Source organism: Bacillus rossius, chromosome 2 (assembly GCF_032445375.1).
Source record: "Bacillus rossius redtenbacheri isolate Brsri chromosome 2, Brsri_v3, whole genome shotgun sequence".
In the NCBI taxonomy this organism is placed as follows: Eukaryota; Metazoa; Arthropoda; class Insecta; order Phasmatodea; family Bacillidae; genus Bacillus; species Bacillus rossius.
Window position 1 is genome coordinate 74859739 of NC_086331.1, and position 15818 is coordinate 74875556.

At 35.8% G+C, this 15818-nt stretch overlaps 1 protein-coding gene across 1 annotated transcript in view; it reads right to left on the bottom strand.

Moving 5' to 3' along the window:
* LOC134528907 (protein sidekick-2-like) overlaps window positions 1–15818 on the bottom strand; it is a 495973-nt gene that overhangs the window by 10499 nt on the left and 469656 nt on the right. The window lies entirely within an intron of this gene.

Genomic DNA, 15818 nt, shown 5'->3' on the forward strand with positions numbered 1-15818 from the left:
GAATCACCACCTTCGTTTAATTTCTTCAAAAATCTGGTCAAAGTCATCTGTTTCATACCGAATTCTTTTGCGGCGGCATTCACGCTTTTTCCCTCATCGTTGACCGCCTTTGCAGCATCATTTAAGTTTTGAGTAGAGTAAGAAACATTAATATGCTGTTACGTGTTATGCGTGTAAGAAGGAGAAATTAGGAGCAGAGTTAATTATTAACATTATTAATAAATTATAATTAGAGTTTCACATGCCAAGAAATAATTTCTGCAGTCCGGAATCGAAACTAGCTAAACAACTAGCAAGTAGCGATTAGAGTATGAATTCTCTTGATGAGGCATATCAACTCAATGATATCAGCTATTCTCAAAGTGATAATCTAAGTGATAGACGTTTAGCCAGTGGTATATTAGCGCACAAGGCAGCACAAATAGCAATGAATACAAGAACAAAATCTGGTGAAAACATCGTAGTTTGGAGTGTCAATAAAATAAAAATAGTTAAACATAAGATAGGTGCCAGTTTCAGATATAAATCAGCAAAAAAACCTGCAAAAAGGTCGACCAATGCCCTTCATCTTACCGACGCTGGCAGCGGTATGGAGTTTAATTAGTGGAGCTGCTGGCATAGCTAAGACTGTGAAACGGTCTGAGTGGCCAAGTGTATAAGAAGGAGAAGTGGTAGAAAATGGAAGCGAAGATATTGAATATCCTGTAAGCCCGCCCTCTGACCACCACTGATATTAAGTTAGCAACTAAAGAAAATATATTCCTCAGTTTAGAAATGTGTTTATGAAAGCTAAATTATCTATAACATACCATACCATAATGAGTGCAGTATTAGTAATTTAGATATATTTACCAGACCTGGAACACACTGGACAGCACACAGTCAAAGCTGAATGCAACATAATATATCCATAGTTTTGGGACCTGCCACCTCCTTTATAATTGCAATACTCTCTACACAAAAGTAAAATAAAATAAAATTATGACAGAGAGAAAAAGTTAAATTCATAGAACTGTGGCCAATTGTGCATAAAGTTGCTTGTCTCTGTATAAGAAGCACAAGCCTTAACAAAGACCGCACAGTCTTGATCTTACTACCAATTTGAAGAAAAAAATCCATAGTGCCTCGCAACATATCCTGAAGTATACACTTTGTTGGAAACTAACCTGGATATATCTTTCATACTAATACTTACTGGAAACCTTTCAGAACTTTGTTCGATGCATTTGCCTCTGATAGATGTAAGTGATGGGTCATGGCAGCTAGCCCTTATTGATTTTACCATTTACAATATTATATCCCGAACGTGGACCAGAGCAACCAATTCTTCAGATACATTTTAAAGATTGAAGAGGCCTCGATTTCTGGACATTGAAATGTATTTTAAACAACACCTACCTGAAAATGTGACATTCTCTTTGAAAGTAATTCAAACACTGTACTCTGCAAAGCAATGCATAGATTGATTTTAGTGGCAGCCACACCCTGGCCCCAATGCTAGGTTTTGAACAAAAAATTTATGAAGCAAACCAAATTCGCAATTCAAGTCAGCTGGTAAATATTTTCCCGATATACATTATTTTAATTACAGCGAATATTAATGGTCACTGTTTCATTAATGGGAAAACAAACAGCACCATACGCGAGTTTTCGCTGAATGTTCCTCCAATGTTCAAGCTCAGTAATGAGCCACAAACCCTCATTTACAGTCCAATCACCATGCAACAAATACAAGAGTTGTTAATCAGGGTGGCTGTCCAGAATGGTAAACTAATTAATTTGACATTTGAAAAAAAAAATATTGGGACTAAGGTATTTTGGTTTGCATAAATGTTCAGGAGTAAGCAAGCTTAACATCTGAAATGTAAGATTTCTTAAAAAATATATGTTTTAAAGTATTTACAAATGTAATATCGTATTCTTGACATCAAGCAGTCACCACAGTTAACAATCACATTAAAAATATGAAACGCATACATACAAACCATAAAAAGCCGGGCCATACAGGCCAAACTCTGAGCTTTGCACAGCAATACCAAATTCTAATGTGTATACACACATATCCAAGTAATTTCGGTGAATTTGAGGTGCTTTCACGAAAGCAAATGAGAAAAAAATCAGATAATGTAAAAATTTTAAATAAAACTATTTTACATATGATTAATCGAATATTGTTAGAACTTAATTGTGTAATGGTTAATGAGTTTCATGAGTTTGGACTTGTGACAACAGTGAAAAATTACTTAACATTAACACATGGTGAATAACACATAAGAAGATGTCAGGATTGTGTCCCAATGACGATTTCAGTTCAGTTTGCATCTTACAGTACAAGGAGAGTTCGAAATCTGTTTCCTTTGAAACAGTTACTGGGCTTTGCAGAATATTATATACAAATATTAATACATTGTTAACAGGTGCTTGTTATAGTTATTGCAAATAGTGATATTAATATTATTAGGTACACGAGTAATCAGCTACAACAAGAGACATTAAGCCTGCACTCCATTTACTGGATTTTCCTGCATGTAACTGTGTGTCCAGCCCAGCACACAAATCTGTTGAAAATGTTTGTATAAAATACGCAATATAGAAATTGCTTTAAAATTGTGAGGACAGAAGTATACCCAAGTTTACTGCACACACAGAGTATCAGATGGACAGTAAAATCAAACTTCTCCAGCAAACACCCTCATTATATAATAGTGGCATTACAAACTGCCAAATTATATCTACATTTTATAATTATCATCAGTAGTATATATTGGCCGGTCCGACGCCTGTGTTCACGGGTGAAGATTGAGGATGGTGTCAGTGACCGACCTCTCTGACGTCACGACGGCCATATTGTATGACCATAACCTTTAAAATTGACTCATATTGACTCAAAATTCCTAAAAATGTCCTATTTTCTCAGAAAAAAATCCCGTTTCGAAGGAAAATTTCCTGTTTTTGTCCTTAAAAATGCCATCGACTTCGAAATTCCTAAAAACTACTTAAATTCCACAGTGCTCTAAGCCGTACCTTGTCAATTAGGATGTTATGGCCACCTTCTTGGATTACGTCTTCAAAGTTGCAAATTCCATTACGCCCCGCCATCCTTTTCTATGATTGTGCTTCCGATTGTGCTTCCTTTTCGTTGATTGTGCTTCTGATTGTGCACCTCTTTGACGAATGTGCTTCCGATTGTGCTTCCGATTGCGTGTATATAAGCAAGTCTCAGACGAAATGACTTTCAGTTTGTTACTGGCTGTCTAGTTTGTCTCATCTGGCGCATAAGTCCCGTTCTTACCAGTTCTTGTGATCTTGATGACATCTTTACCATCTTTATTGTCGAACTCGATAGAAGTTATATCATAGACTACGGAAACCCTGACGTCAGCGACGACTATTTTGGTGCAGATCCCATTGGCAACATCGACGACAACACTAGAGGAGACTTCAACAGTCGTGTTACCGCCAGCAGAAGAGAGCTTAATGACTTCAGTGCTGGCTGCTCAGTGTGGTTTTATTATCAATGAACTAAGCATTGCCAAACTCTGAGGGTAATGTAATAGGTCAACTTCATCCCAAGGTTTTTTATTTTTTATTTTGGAGGTCCCGATTGCCTAATGGCCTTGGGACAATCAGAGAGCAGTTATCCCCCCCCAAACTTGGCTTAGTTTCACCCATTTTGTCCCCTCCTTTTCGGGAATCCTGCAGTCGTCTTTACTATGCTTCTAAGCTTGCTCTAAGGAGGAGTTACCACGCTATGCTTGACACAGTCTGGGACATCATCTGGGCTACTCCCAATATCATATTCACCTTTCGTGTCGATGAAACCGCCAACAGTCTTGTCAATGAGGATGTAATCTCGGTACAAAGAGATTTATTTCTATCCTTTATTTTCTATTTGATATGTAGTATTTAGTAACGCCATGGTTGATCATAGTCAATCATTCTTCCATGGCTGTGTTCATCATTCCGTGCTTCTGCTGTGAATGTGGCCATCCTCTTGGTTTAGTTCCCGTTTCATTCCCACATGGTGATAAGCAGTACTCAGTTTCTCTTTTCCTTTAACATTTACCTCAATCTTTCCTGTTTAATTTCTTTTCTCTGTTTATGAACTTTTACAGATTTCACTGTTGATCTTCTGTTCCACAGGGGTTCGCAGTGGGGGAAACAGTATCTAGTCTTTGCGATGGACCTCTTTCTCAGTTCCCTCTTTGATCTCTGAAAATTTCTTCCGCCACCCTCATGTTTCTATGCTCAGCAGCGAGTCACCCCACATGCATATGCAAGTAGACAAATGAACTGAATTGTATAGAAAGATACTATGTTTTAAATGAAGAAATTCTACCCTAAAAATTTAATTTGTTACTTGTATTCCCTTAGTAATTTCTGAAAAAGCATATTGTGAAGTGTTATAATTAAAATTTGTATTTCAAATTTTGACAATGCTTTAACACAAAGTTCCTATGATTGTAAACTTTTGAGTAATTTTAGAATGGCCAGCCGAGTAGTTTCTTTGTCATTTACCTGTCTGATTATATATACATATTGCTTATTGATAAAAAAAATTGTCATCTATGAGCATGTTATAACCAAAAGGCTTTCAGTGTTCATAATTGCCTTATGTTCTTTATGTGTGTGATGACCCAGCGGACACCATTTTGCTAAAATGAAAATAATATTCCCTAGATTAAAGGAAGTATTTACAAGCCATTTTCTCTGACTTTTTATTGTAGTTAAGTTCCAACGATCCACCTTGCTCTTACCAATAAGATGTGGGTGTCATACGTAAAAAAATTTATTGTGCCTTTTTGGCTTCTGCCTCTACTGAGTTGTATTGTATGTTTCCATATGTAAATGCCTTCATATATATTAATTTAAATAAAACCAAAGGGGACATCATATTTCCAGATGATATACAGTTTGAGTTAGCTTAGAGGAAAGGAGATTTCCATAATGTTTTTTTATAATCCATGGAATTATTTCAGACAGTCTTGGTACCTCTAAATGAAGCTTTCCATAATGTTATGTTTGGCCAGAATGTGAGTGATCTGGACCAGCGTCGGACTGGCCATATAGTCGAGGTGGCATTTGCCACCCGGGCCCCAGCCCGCGCGGGCCCCCCACGGGCCTGGCTTGCGGGGCTTGCGGCAACCGTAGGATAGGCTGGGTCCCAGCTCTTGCGACCTGAATGTAAAACTAGATCAGATAGTTAGTTCATTAGAGAGAAATGAAATAGAAAATTTCGAAAAATGTTTGAACCTGAGCAAGCCACCCCCTGAAACTAGTTTTGAATTTTTTTATGAACTGCAATAACGTTTGATCGAATCAACTTATTTAGATGTGTATCATGATAGCGTAATGAATTACATTTTACATTGTTTCATGTATATTAAAAAAAACGAAATTTAAATTCTATATGTTCTTAAAAACTCGATAGATTTGGTACTGCAACATTTAAAAATAACAATTAACGAACGTAACGTATTTATTCACTCTCATATCATATTTTTGATGAAACGGAACGCATTACGCAAGTAAAGAATCTTGTGGTTGGGGAATCCCCGACGTGCGCTCCTGGCTCCTGGCATCGTATTCCATTGTTTTGCCGGTTTTTATTGCCGTTATCGCCAATACTCTAGTTAGTGAAAGTTCATAATATTACGTATTTTTGGAATTTATTGATGGTTTTTTATGTTTTGATGTGTGATGCGTGTACTTTGTTTTAACTCTCCTTATATTATGTTAAACACTTAATACATCAAAAAACTGAATTGTCCATTACAATGGAAAAGGTAAGTTGCATATTATTTTAATTGCCTTCTGAAAAAAGTTACTTTGGGGCCTTTGTACATGTCTAATATTAAATATGTATTACTTATTCAAATTGATATACTTAATGGTTTCAGTCACATTCAGCGGCATATAAATACAAATCTGGTTCCGAGAAACAGAAAAATAAAAGAAAGATCGAATTACAAACAGCGGCTTCGAATCCAAAGCCATCCAGGCTTTCCCTCACGTCTACATCTCAAGAGCTTGAAGATCCTCAAAATCGGAGCGAAACGCAACCAGGTTAATACAGTTAATGCAGTTGTTTTCTTTTCTAATGTAACAAATATTTACATATTTGCTAGTTTTACCTGTAGTTTCACTTTTTAATTCCTTTTTTATATTCAAAAATTTGTCAAAATTACCTGTTTCAAGCCAAAGTTACGTCTTTTTATATAATTTTTCAGTTGTTTGAATTTTAAGCTACAGGTAGGTACGGAATATTTTAGAGAATTCTCAATTTTTAGAAATCTTAATGTATTATATACAAAAGTCCTGGCTGATTAACTCATTAATGCTCAGCCCAAACCCTCAGACCTAGATAGCTGAATTTTTGTAATGAGGCTCCCTTTACTCGTATTGTTGTAGAGGAAAAAAGGCGGATTTTTATTAAATTTCCGAAACCATGCAACAGATTTCATGAATTTTTGTGAATGTGTATAGCTATCAAATATGTATATACAATTTTTTTTATAGGACCCTCATCATCATCATCATCAATATTTGAGTCAGACGAAAAATTGGATTCAGTTTCGCATGCAAGTACTTCAGAACTGAGCATGGCAGCGGCAGCTGTACGGATACTAATCACGCAGGAAACAGCATCACAAGAAAGAAATGCATGCATTTCTAATCTTAAAGACACAATTACTTCAATTTCTAACGATACCGGAGCTAGTGCAAATATCGATAGCGTAGCGCTAAAGCCACTTACATTTACAGACGATGATTACAAGTGAAATTCACAAACTTTCTGAATTTGCTCTACCAAGAAAAAATGCTACGACTGCTGAGAAATTAAATTTAATATATGTTCACCCTATCCAACCTTCAAGTGATAAAAACAGTTTGCCTTTTGATGGAAATCGGGTTTACTACCGAAAGTTACCAACAGGAACTTTAATTCGACGAGGATCTGTCTCTTATTCTCTTGAATTAAATATGCTATTTTGTACTGCCTGCATGTGTTTTGCATCTGACGACACAAAAAAAAAGGAGGAGGAAGAAGTCCATTTATTGATGGTGTTACTCCATCCAAAAAATATATTTATGAGCAACTCGTCAAACACGAGGAAAGCCACAGTCATCAGTTAGCCGTGGTCGCCTTGCTTACAGCAAAAAAAAGGGGGAATGTGGAACAACATCTCACACGAAAGAATATGTAAGATATTTCCAATAGGCGTCTGGTCCTAAAAAGAATAATTGATATAATACTATTTATATACAAACAAGGCATTGCTTATTGTGGAAAAAGTGAGGCCTTGTACTCATTAACGGATATCGCTGACGACAACCAGAAACAGAATCACGGAAATATTTTAAATTTAGTTGTACTGTTGTCGAAGTATGTTCCAGTTCTTAAGGCCTACATATCCGAGGCAATTACTGAAAGTTAAAAAAAGAAAAGACTCAGGAAAAGGTAAGGGTCGAGGTAGGCTTGTTACCTTTTTGTCAAAAACCACTATAAATAAATTAATAAATATATGTGCACGTCAAGTTAAACAAGAAGTCGTTATAGAAATCCAGGCGGTGAAATCTTTTAGCCTCAATGTGGATTCTTGTCAGGATGTTGGTGTTGTTGACCAGGCTGCAATTTGCGTACGCAATGTTAAGAATGGGATCCCACAAGAACGGATGCTCAGCATGGTCCCTGTCCGGAAATCAACAGGAGATTACCGAGCTATTGTAAGCAATGAAGTAGCCCAGTTAGGCTTAGATTTGCAAGATCTTATTAGCGTGTCATTTGATGGCGCCGGAAATATGGCAGGCAGGTATAATGGTCTTCAAGCAAAACTGAAGGACGAAGTGCCAAAATTAATTTTCACACATAGTTATGCACATGTTTTAAACTAAGTGCCAGGAGGCGCGACGTCAACCTGTACTGAAGCAAAGAATTTGTTTGGGCTCTTGGAGTCCACCAGTGTATTCATTCATGAATCATTTAAGCGCACATCTCTATGGGTGGACGAAATTTCAGAATTAACAGCTGGACAAGACAAATTGAGACGATTACAGAATATTGGAAAAACGAGATGGTAGGCTAAAGACAAAGACTTTACCACTATTATGGAGAAAACTCGATACGTCGCGTTAATAAAAACTTTATAAGTGCGATATCTTCGAGCACGGAGTTCGAGCCAAAGGTTTAGTTTCTAGCAAAGGCATTGATGGATTCCTTTTTGAAATTTGAAACTATACTGATAGCCTTCGCATTCAAGAAAATGTTTGACCTATCAATCCCAGTAAGCCAATATCTCCAAACCCCTACATTGGATTATCTTAAAGCTTGGGGATTCATCATATGTTTAGATATTAATTTACGATTATATTTAGATACTTTTGATGATGTTTTCAAAGCTGCAAATTTATTTTTACCCGACGTTCAAGACTTGATGCACGCGGCAAACATTGATCTCGACATACAATCCACGTTGCCGTTACGAATAATTTCTAAAAAAAACCGAAGAAACATGATGAGTTATGCCAAGATGAAGCAACATTATTGGCTACAGACCCAAAGAGATTCTATTCTATTTCTGTCTACAAAGTCATTATTAATACAGCTTTAGTTAAAATAAACGAGAAATTCACCTGCAACGAAGATTTAATGAAAGTTTCAGCTTCTTTGGACCCGAAAAACTTCAATAAAATCAACGAAAATGGGATTCGTAATGACGCACTAAGTCTCTCGCATCAATTGCAAATGTCGATCGAGAGTTGCTGTCAAAAAAATGAAATCTTTTGCAAATAATTTTAATGAACTGTCTAAAAATGAGCACATTTCACCTAGGCAACATAAGCAAGACTCAGATTTACAAAGTGAAGAAGAAGACGACGAAGATGTTTTAGACTTAGACCAAATGGACGCCATGTGTTTTTCCAGAAGTGGTTTGGACGTCTGTCAAAGGTGCATACCATGTGCATGAAAACTTTTATCACAGTATAACATGCATATTAGCACGTACACCACCTTATATGTTGCATATTGTGTAATTCTCACAATTTCATTCACGGAAGTGACTCGTGAGAGACGATTTTCAGCGTTGAAGCGCATTAAAACGAGACTTCGCTCTCTATTGGAGCTGAAAGTTCTACTCTTTAAAAAAAAAAAAGTTGATTGGCTAGCTTTATATAGTATTTTTTATACTTATTATTTTATTTTATTATTGATTGATATATCCAACATCTTATATTTAATATACATGTTTGAATTGTGTTATACACAATACAAAAGCCAATAATAGGACATCATTGCCAAAGTAACCAAGCACTCAATGGTTGCTATTTTATGTAAGTGTAATTTAAAAACAAAACAATATTTAAAGGTATGTAGTAGGTAATGTACATGTGTATTAAATAATAGGAAAAAATAAAAACCTACAGTCCATTAATGTTAGAGGAGAGACTATATATTTAATATCAGTCTCTTGTGTCAAACAATTTACAAAGAATGCCTTTCTTAAATGTGTGTTTTATATAATTAATAATTATTGGAATATCTGTAAGGTTACTATACTTTGACCTTGAACTGAGCTCGAGTTATATGAAACTCGCCTATTAAGGGAGGTCCTTTTATACTGGTAGTGGGTAACCTGATGTGCTATCGTCCGTACCTAATAATTTATTACATCGTTGATAATTAAGTTTTATATTTTGTTTATCTCAATTTGTGTATCTCAGTATTTTCCGATAGTATCCCATCTACCATCATCTAGTCTCGGGCCCCGGGCTTGTGGTCAGCCACCCGGGCCCTTCCGGCCCAGTCCGACCCTGATCTGGACTATACATTCTTGGGACTATAAATTCTTGGGATATAATCCATTGTACCACGTCGAAAAAATATACACTTAGCTATCTTATGGTTGATTCTTGTTAGCTGTGTGATATATTCGAGTCATTTTGTTCCATTGGTTAACAGTATGATTCATTATATCCTTCTCATTATATAACTGCTCACTCGCTCGCATGGGACGATTTTCTCAGTAAAACCGATGCACGATAATATACCTCTTCCTAGAGTCTGCCATGTGGAGGTATGAAAAATGTAAGTTTTCGCCTTGCAAAAAACAATTCTATTTATATTTCCAATAATGACCTAAGCCTACCATCATTTCACATCTGTTATTTCAATGTAAATGCATCGTATGCTCACACAATATTGGACAAACATTTTTTTAACTATTTACAATAGGTACCCAGGGATGAAAATGCAAGTTGGGATTTCAGCATGATACATAGATTTTTACATCTTATTGTATTGAAGTGGATTTGACCTTTCCCGATGATTGTCATGACCAGCTAACAGATGTACTTCTGGCCCTAGGAATGAAATACTGCCAAATGGCCATATGAATAAACTACTTTTATGTCTCATGCTAAAGAAATGTTGTGTTTTCCATGCTTAGACACTGCACCACTACATTCGGTATTGAGCTATCCTTGACACTTTTAATCTCATCTTACATTGTGAACAGTCCACCTAGATGGTGAAGTACATACATTTTAATTGCGAACATCGCGCCCAGGCTGTGAATCCCTCCAAAAAGATAGTTCTTTAAATTATCTCTAATGCAGTTGATAGGAAAAGTCATAAGGCCAATGGTGTCAAGGCCAATGTACTGCGATCATTCCTGTTTCCTTAATACCTGGGTTGTTTGCTTCAAAATTCCTGGCTATTTGGCATTCAGTATCATTCACCAATGCAAGGCCACACTGTGTTTACAGAGCAAATGAACAATGAAGCACTTTTTTCAGGAGATGATAAGAATTGGCTTTATAAAGATGGTGTCAGCACTTTGCCTTGGGGGCATAAAACTTTTCGATCTACTTCAGCTCGTACCTCGCCTCATCCCCCTAAATATTAGATGCTGCTCTGAGCAGAGTTGTAGGGAAAAGAACCGCACTCCACACATCCTCCTTTTCTTGGAGTGTCCACCAGGGTCGAATGCACATGTCATCGTTCCATTGCCTCCCCAAATCAAATCTCGAGGATGGTTGTTGGAAAATATTAGCAACCTCTTGCTCAACTTTCTCAGTTGAATCAGCCATGAAACATGCACCACTGATCTTTGAATAGAGATACAAGTGTTGTAATGGTTCGGTTTTGTTTATGTTTAAATTCCACTTTAGTTTAAAATTGTCAATAACATATTAATTTTTTTAATCAGTAGATAAACTGTTTTATTAAATTTAGCAGTAGCTTAGTTGTTAAAATCACTTTAGATTTTTAATTTTAATTTATAGCTACAGTGTTTTTCTAAATTATAGATGTTTGCAATAGCAAAACGGATTTATTAAATTGTTTTAAACACTTTTTAATATTAAAAGTATATAGTAGTCAAAAGTATTTTATTAAATTCACCAATAGCTATCTTGCTTTATTATATTCTCATATTTTTCATTAACCATCCAGTTTTTCAAATTGTTTTAAACAATACCAAGTATAAATTCTATATTCTAACACTTCTAGTGAATTATGTGAATGGAAGCTTTAATTTTGTGACAATTCACAGTTCCATAATGGAGAAGATTATCAATCACCTGGTGCCCTCATTCTTCGAGGATAAGTTGCAGGAAGCAATTTCTCACTGGATACATCTGTCCAATTCCTCAGTCGGTTACAATAACAGCTTTGTACTTGAGATGCCATGCCCACTGTCCAACCAAATTGTCTAAGGCACTCAACTATGAGAACATTATAAATTATAATATATATTTTATATTATAAAATATAAATTATAAATGAATGGATATTGCCTACCTAATTTAAAAAAAACTAGCTTTATATGTATTTTTTCATACAGCATACACACTGCAGAGAGTCTTCCACTGGTTTGGGATGAAGGGATTGTCAACACAATACTATTACTATATACTTTTGAGAAAACTTATTACATAACTAAATGTGATAGCTTAATTACTTAATCTTGCAGTCTTTCTCCTTATAAGAACATGATATTTAATTCTGCTTTATATTTTAATTTCTAAATTAAAATGCTACGCTTAAAACTGGGAACTAGCACTCTTATTACTTATAACACTATGAAAACTTATCTAACAGCATACTAAAAAGTATTTAATATTCATAATATGCCAGATATAACAGTCTACTAATAAGTTTACCTAAAATAATCGGTGTTTTTTTAATAACAAGGTATTACTGTTACAGAAAAGTGATCAATAATGACTCACAAAAATGAGAAGGCACAAGTGTCCACAAATTGTTTGGTTAGGCAAATGTTCGGTTTTGTAATTGTAGTACAGAGTTGTCCCACACAGATACCGTCTATGTTGTGACAGAGGTCTTTAAGTACCGAAACATTCGAAGTACTCGGATTTTTCCCCGGACTTAATGTAAACTACCCAGTGTGTGCTATGACTGGTAGATGCATCTAAATTAATAATAGCACACTCGCGAGTCTTTGGCTTGCTAGGTAAAGGTCTCGTATAAACACACCTCGGAGACTACGTATTTTTAGTTTTCAAAAGTACTTAATTTAATCTATATTGATGAGCAGACATTTTAGTAGAGAACTTACGATTTTTTAATCATTTATTTCTCATGCCTCGACTAATTTGTGGGGTCATGAGTAAAGTCTTGTGCCGTTTTTTTCCATGGCAATGGTTTCATGCTGGCACTGATTCTTCGTGCTTCCTTCAGCTGCTTTCACACCTTTTTAGAAGTGTTGACTGCCCACACTTTACCATTCGTAGCACCGATGAGGCCGCCTAGTGTGCATTTTTCCGGTAAAAGTATTGGTAGAAATACACCAGTAATCTTCTTATTGAGAGTATGACTTTTTTGATTGTTTTTTTTTTACTTGGTCTTCCAGAGCCTTGTTCGAAGAGCACCTATTTCTAATTTGGTCTGGCCTTCATGATTTTTTATACGAATCAAGCCGCGATTTTCTCTCTAAAACCTGCATATGGCGGTTTACTTATCTCTTCGGCTTCCTTTGCCAATATCTCATCAGCTAGGTACCTTGATTCCAAGTACTTTCTGAGGGAATAGGCAATATCGTACTGCTTGCACTTCTTGTCAAAATAATTAATGCCCACATCGCCTGAAGCTAGTCGTTTAGTTAGTCTCATTCCTGGACAACAAAAACTGTATCCTGGATTGTGTAGCTCGAAAGACAGATTCTGTATCACCGAGTTTACGAGTCCCACGCCGATCGGTTTTTTGTTCTTACCTCTTCGAGGCATTATACGCAACTGAGCCTGAAGAATAAATGTGTTTGTTTTTATACCATTTTGCCAGTATCATGCAAGATGTCAAGTAAGATGTGTCTTGGCCCATGTGGATCACGCAAAACCTTCTATTGAGTTTGTTGGAATAACCAAACGGCCTTCAGTTCAAACATATGTACCTCTATTCCAAGATGTTTAAACAGACAGAGTACCAGCTTCTAGCTACGATTCTACGATCGGTGGATGGCCTGAATTATTTTACACTAGCTGCAGTACCCAGCGTTGCCCGCGCTGAACACAGGGTGAAGGGGAACTGTTTAGAGATCAGATGTAGTTAGTAATTGTCTTCTTTATTTGAATGTCAAGTGTGCAAAATAATTTATATCACTTTCAGATCCCGACAGACGTTGTTCTGCCAGTTTATAGTTATTTACTTGGTCTGTATATAATCTAGACTCTATAAAGCATTATAGAAAAAAAAGTGAAAAATAAGGGATTACTAATATTGAAAAGATTCCATTATCTAGCTAATGCTCGGCATGCATTGCAATGCCTTATTCAGTTTTGTTTTGTAATATGTTTGAAGTAGTTACACATATACAAATAATCTATCTATGTCTCTAAATATATATTTATCTCTATCTATATCTATAGTCCTATATATCTATGTATCTCTCTATTTGTATTTATCTCTTTATATCTACATATATACCACACACTATCTCTATGTATTCTATATGAGGGTACTGATTGCTTCGTTGCTAATATCACACGGGTGTTTTTTACTTGTATGGGAAAATTAAGAATGATAAGGCATCTAGTGCGTGGCAACAAAGTTAATAGGCAATAGGAAATAAACTTCTAGCACCTGCGGCATTGTCAACACACACTTCGTACGTGTACTGCATGTTGTATCTAACCCCCTCCAACGCAACTGATTCTAAATTGGACTTTTAGTAAGGATCCCTAATGTTTTTGATAATATAATATAGCCTATAGCCTTCCTCGATAAATGTACTATCCAACACTGAAATAATTTTTCAAATCGGACCAGTGATTCCTGAGATTAGCGCGTTCAAACAAACAAACAAACAAACTCTTCAGCTTTATAATATTAGTATAGATTTAATGATAATACAGATTTGGTGCCTTTTAGTGAAGCAAGAGCCAATTCAGTGATGGTTTTCGACGATTTCGTTTGCAAAAAGCACGGCATAATTCAAAATTAATTATTCATGAGCAGACATGCCAAAGTAGACTGCATTTACCTGTGTCAGGTGTACACTCGTATAACGAAATATTTACTATGTGATAACGCAAACATCATATTACTTTTTTGCATGGACGATTTTAATTTCTGTCATGCTTAACACGATCACATTAACACCGAAATGACTTTGCAGGAATTCAAATACATGTGCTCCTTGTGCTGAAAATACGAGCACAAATTTTTGGTTAGTCAAAGGCTAACATTTATAGAATGGTAGGTATAGACAAGGTTTCGTTCAGTTTATCATCAAACATGAGTCACAGCATTTTGAAATTTGGCATAGCAGTTGTGACTTACATACTGTTCTCGAGTCTCACTAAACCGATAACAGGAAATACATTTTTCTACCTGCTCAAAAAGTATAAAGCATGAAAAATAATTAATAGAGTACCTGGTTGGCATCAATCTGCGCCTGAAAGTTTAGGATTCTCAAATTCGTGACATTATATAAATATTCGATGCACAAACATGCGAAGATTTGAGGTCTTTTCAAAGTAGCCTGAATGCATCACTAATTCACTTGAAAATGAAAACAGATCTTGCTAACCACAGGGAAGAAGTTTCTGCAGATGAATAAAAAATATAAAAGGAAGTCTTGCAATATGTTTTCGTCCAGTACATGTCAGACCAGGCCAGTGAAATTCATCATGCTATGCAATATGTTCGTGAAAAATATCTACATGCTAGAAGAGCCAGACTTTACATGTAATGGAAAATGAGATATTTAAACCAAACAGTAGTCATAAGGACAAACTTAAAAATAAGAAAGAACCACCCATCACTGTGAAGACAGAAGTTGATGAAGAGATGCCAACTGTAAAGAAGAGGAAATATGTGCCAGATCGAGAAGAATAGGACTTTACGAATAGAGAGTCTATGCACAAGAAAAAAAATACGGAAATGTGGACACCAAGTTACTTGAGATCTTTCACGAGTCGGAATGATGACAAGACCTATGGAGAGAACAAACAAATAGTAGATGGTTCCTCGGTGCTAAATAAATATACTTTTTTTTTACCAGAAAATATCATATGGGTACAAGAGTACAAAACATACAGGACTACAAGTCTGTACGAATGGCTGTTTAATCCTAAAGGTTATTCGAACAAAGTTTTGCAGGAGTACAAGAAACTTCTAGAACTATCTCATGTGCAATTCATGATAATCATCCAGAAAGTGACATATTTAAAGACAAAGATCATGAAAAAATCTACATGCTCACCGATCTCTTCAGTTAACTAGCAGTATAGGATAAAAGTTTAAAAACATAGAAAGTTGTCAGAACTTTGACTAGTGTATTGGGACGACCAAAAAG